This window comes from Centroberyx gerrardi, chromosome 21 (assembly GCF_048128805.1).
Source record: "Centroberyx gerrardi isolate f3 chromosome 21, fCenGer3.hap1.cur.20231027, whole genome shotgun sequence".
Classification (NCBI taxonomy): domain Eukaryota; kingdom Metazoa; phylum Chordata; class Actinopteri; order Beryciformes; family Berycidae; genus Centroberyx; species Centroberyx gerrardi.
The window spans coordinates 19707233-19712806 of NC_136017.1; positions in this window are offsets into that span (position 1 = coordinate 19707233).

Sequence of the window (5574 nt, forward strand, 5' to 3'; positions counted from 1 at the left end):
TACAATATTCTAACTTCTTTCCTTTACCTTCAGTTTAGTGTAGTACACCACCTTTTCTTTTATTGTAGTAATGTTGACAGTAGAAACACCAAATAAACACCACCAGTGATATCTATAACTTTCCTTCATGGGTTATAATATAGATCAAAATAACTCTTACGGCCACAACAAAGAAAACATTTGGCTCAACCTTGTGACCAGCAACATATAAAGAGGACGCCATACCCGAGGATTACTTTTAAAGCAAGATGATTTTATTTACAAAACAAGATGAACAGAGGTAAACCTAAGCATTTAACTACTATGTACAAATATGCAGATATAGACATATAATAAAAAAAACAGTATATATATACATATGTAAAGAACACTAGGACAATAGTGCAATGGTGCAGAGTGCAGATAATGATGATGGGGGAGGAGGAGCAGGAGGAAATCCCTGGTCTGGGCCTTTCACATTTTTCTCAGCTTCGTCAGAATTCTGCATCAAAAGCGCTGCCACTGTCCTCTTCTGTGCTGAGTTGATTCTGCATCCTGGAGACTGTCCACCTGTGATGAAAGATAAAGAGAAGTTGTATGAATTTATTGATGCAGTGAAAGAAAAGGAGAGGCCTGCAGGGCCCCTCACTGGCAACTCTGGCACACACACACACACACACACACACCCCTTAATAGGCCTGCATTCAAACTTTACCTGCTGCTATGTTGGTCAGTCATCCAGCCACTCGAGTTCCAGCCCTTCTCCTCGGAAAGACTTCCTGTTCACTCCGTAGTCGAACCGGAGCTCTTCGCTGATGGAAATGTCTTTGGAGGCCTGGAACAGGATGACATCCCTCACTCCTTCCGGCAAGTTCATCTTGCAGTACCGTGGCGTGACACTGCTGTTCTTCCGCGAATGGTTCATCATTCTGCCAAGGGTTTCGACAGATGGGTGACACTCGCAAGGAAACGTCTGGGCGTCGATGCAGAGGTCGCGACCATCATGACTCTTGAAGAAAAAAAGGTAGCCCATCTCATCCTGCATGGACTCCATCATCTTCCTGCCCTCTGCTGCTGTGATTACCTTGCCATGATAATCACAGATGATGGAGCCCTTGGCAAAGGATTTGGTGGCAACAACTCCTGTGGTCAAAAGAAGGTGACATTAGTATGTGAATATGTGAATTTACAGAGAAAACAGGAGAGCAAAGGAAAACAAACACAAGCTTCTTTGAGCGGAAATGTTACAGCAATGGGTGCTAAACAGTGTGTTTAGGGATTAAATGTGCTTGTCCATTATAGGATTACAATTATCTCAGTGTTTGACTGCTGGATTAATGATCTCCTGCTCACAAGACATTTTTACATACCTTTCCCTTTGTTGCCACCGAAATCCTTGATGGCCAGGCCTGTCCACCTCTGCCTTGTGACCCTCCTAATGATGCGTGGATCACTCTCAACCTGCACCCTCTTGGCTGGTTTCCACTTTGCCACAATGTCCTCAGGACGGGGATGGTTGGCAGTCCACCCCTCATCCCTGATGACCTTTGTGACCTTCTGGACAGTTGGGGGGTGTCTTGTACATTGGGCTGTCAAAGAGAGAAAATTGAAATTTAAATTCTTGTCCACACTTGTGAATTCTACGTTACTTTTGTTTATAGAAATGTTGTTGATCATTTAATTGAATCATTGCATAATAAAGTATTTACACTTACACAAGAGGTATTCCTCCCGCTTGCCATACTGCGCAGCCCTCCACCGATCATAAAACACTCTGTCTGTCGTAAAGCCAGCGTCGGTCCGCTGCTTCTTAGTGGGAGGCTGGCCAGTCGCTGTCACCGGGAAGTGCTGGATGAACGCGGCAAAGTCCCTGCCATCCTGTTCAGCGGTGTCTCTGCCTCTCTTCTGTCCCCGACCACTCCTCTCATCCCCTGACTCATCAGTAGAAGAACTGCAAAATGGAGAAGGTTTCATGGTTAAACACTGACAAACAGCTGGACTGACCTTGGAAGAAGCTGTGAGAGAGAGAATAGTTGAAGGTTGTGTGTTTTGGATGATGACACATACCCTTCCAAACTGTTGAACAGGTTGGCGGTGGCCACGATACCCTCCAGGGTCCTCATCCTGTAGTGGGCCATGTAGTGTGCCGCTGCACTTTTCTGCTCCTCTGAAAAGTTTGCACTCACCGCTGTCTCTGCAACTTTTCTGATTTCTTGGCTGGTGATGTTTGGTAATTTGTAGCTGCAATGAAGAAGAAATCTCAGATTACAATCCCACTCTCAACCCTGAATTCTTTCAGTTCTTTTTTTTTTTTTACAGAAAATAGCCCTAACCCTAACCTTCGGCTCACATCGTTGAGACTGGGAAAACAGCCTCCTCCATCGAGCACATGTGCTGCATTTTACGAGGTCTCAGCATGTTCATGTTTCAATTTTTCTCCTGTTTTTATAATATTATTTGAATAATATTATAGAAAGAGTACAAAACCAGTCTACCAATTTAATCCTTGTCTACCTTCTCTGTGCAGTACATATTAATATATACATGTTAGTACATGGGATTCTGCTAATACTTACTGTTCATGCAGACGTCTGAGGTCGTTGGTGGCGCTGGAAATTGGTCCGCCGGATTTGGACAGGAAAAATTTGCCCTCATCATCCACACCGTCCTGCATACATCCTTGGCGGATGCCATGGTAGTATTCGTCCAGCATCTGTGGAGATAAGATATGAATGAAGTTAATACTTGAGAAATTATTGATGGAGCCTTTGGTCAAAACAGTGAAGAAATGGACCAGCGAGGCAAAGCAGGAACTGATTCTGATTCTGGTGTTACAGTTATTCATGGTGAGTTTTTTCAGCCTGTTAGAGAACTTACTGCAGCCTCCTCCTCGGTGAGGGCAAATGTCGCAATCTGCATTGTGGCCGTTTTATGTTGGCTGACCCCCACACAGACTCGTCCATCAACGCGCTTCTGGTCGAGCCACTCTGACGTCTGGAAAACAATGAAGGACACCGTGGGAATTAATGACATGAACAAAGTAACCCTGTTCTATTTGAATCTGGACATGCAATATTTTCTACTGACTACATGCAATACTTTGTACCAACTGAGGAAACACTGAGGGGGAAAAGTACTTACTGTCAATCCCTCCACTGCTCCGGGTCTCTGGAAATGTTTTAGGATCAGGATGGCTTCGCAGTGGTAGCGGAACAGCGTCTTCTCCTCTTCTTCCACATGCTGGTGCTGCAGGAGCCTCCCGTAGATGCCCAGCATGTCCTTGTTTGACTCGCGGAGGACTCTCTGGCAGTCATGGAGAGTCACCTGGCCATGAATGAAGCGGTCGTACCTAGAATGATAAGATAAAACAAAACACCAATGAGGAGGAGAGCTAGAGATTTTTCTGTATCACATAATCCTGGCAGCCTTCCAAATACTATCCACATGAGAGAAGTCATTAAAGGAAAGGTAGAGCAGGGAGATTAACAACTCACCTTTTTTGGCATGTGGCTTTGCTGAGGGCCTTTGCCACTGGCTTCCTCAAGGTGTTGAGCAGCTCAATGTATGCCTGACACTTCCTGTGGAAGTCCGGGTCCGCTGCAGCCAAATCCAGGCGTGTCTTGAGATACTGGACACACCGGATCATGTTCTTTATGTAGTTGATGATGGTGGATGGACTCATCTGCACTACTCTCAGTCTGTTAAGGAAGTCTTGGGTTTCCGTGCTCTTCAGGAGAAAGTCCATGCTCACCTCATTCCCGCTCGGCTGGATGTACCTGAGCATCCTGGAGACATTGTCTACCTGTGATGAAAGAGGAAGAGAAGAAGTGTGAATTGCTACAGAGCTGCAGTCTGTGTGTGTATGGGGGTGTGTGCGCGTGTCAATGAGCCTGTTGTCACACTATAGAGATGCTAATAAGTCTACAGGCTGCAAAGAGCAACACAGAGAGCAGAATACTATAGTGTAAGATGTAAATAAGAATTTGTTCTTAATGACTTGCCTGGTTAAATAAAGGTTAAATAAATAAATAAAATGTGGTTAGATCTTACCTCCTGTTGGCAGTTTGGGACTAGCAGAGAGGTAGTCAGGTACTGCTTGAACCCCGTCAAAATTGCAGCTTCACGTGGGAACTTTTCATAAAGTCCCATCTGCTGCATTTTGACCCTCAAGGTTGTCTGGTACTGGGCCGTGTCCCTGAGAAAATACAGAGAAAATTAGCTCAAAGGAACTTACAGATGTTCACAGCCAAAGATCATTGATTGAACTTGTGTGTGTTGAGTGAGGTGATGAACTTACTTTTGCCATGTTGGGTCACTTGGACCAGCATCCTCACTGGAATCAGTGCCGGGGGTCTCTTCAGCGCCTCTACGGTCTTCTTCTGTGCTGCCACTGGCCGGGATGGGGGCTTGCTCGGCAGCAGCTGAAGTTGATGGTTGCTCGTCGCTGGGTTCAATGTCTGCGTCCATGGGGGCATTGAGGACGAAGAAGTTTCTTCTACGAAGATCTTCAAGAAGAGCCAGTCTGGAAGGCCTGTGGGGGTACCGCCTGCACATCTCGGCGTAGTCCCAGGTTCTGCCTTGGCGGGTCCAATCCTTCATCGACTTCTTGGCCCTCTGCAGCTCTGCCTGCCTCTCCACAACTGTGTTGCGCTTCATGCAGACCCTGGCCAGGTGGGCAGACAGTACTTCCTGGGGTTTCTCGCACAGCAGGCAGTGGATGATGCGGCGATCCGAGCTGTGAGAGAGAAAGAGAGAAAGTAGACAGTCAGTGAAACCACCCCTGACTTATTTTAAGACATCTTTTCAAGTGAATATCACTTACTGCACTGGCAGCCACATTTGCATGTTTCAAGCAAAATACAATTCAACTAGTGAAAACAAATTGGTACTTACTTTGCAGCCTGTCCTGCCATTGTCCTCAGAAAAGTCTTTTTCACAAAAAGAAGAAAAAAAAACCCAAAGCTCTTGGGAAGAGAGAAAGCAAGAAAATAAACCAAAAAAGAATAGAAATAGAAATAGCAGGCGAAAAAAATCCTTTTAAAAAAGCAAGAAACTTCAAAAAAGAGTTTTCTTCAGAAGTCTACAGGTTCGATGAAATTCTCTTCCAAAATGGCAAAGAGGTGGTGTGTGTGATCAGAATTGAAAACACACTGATGCAGTGGAGTTTACCTGCAGTATTTATCCTCCATGATGATGCCATAGGCCCATTAGCTTGATTGTGGCCTATCAAAGGTGGGAGGAGTTTGTGACTCATCATGTGAATGGGGCTTCCCCCACAATGTTGTCAACCTGTAAATGAGTGCTAATTAATATATTCAGAGGTGAATAGTGTAGGTGATGTTCCAAATTTAGGTGTGACCTAATTGGAGAGGGCTGGAGCCTAGGAACATTCAGTGTTCGATATGAGGCACTGGAATTAGGGAGAGGAGACGGCAGATCCCACAAAAAGGAGATTTATTGTGGCTTGGTCATTCCCTTTAAAGTCATTAAGTGTTTCTATTCAGTGCTTCAACAGCGTCCCCCCCGTCTTCTGGAGAGTTGATATGTTTCTGTTGCTGTGTAGTTCCTCTTCCAAATCGGCCAACACTGAGGTTT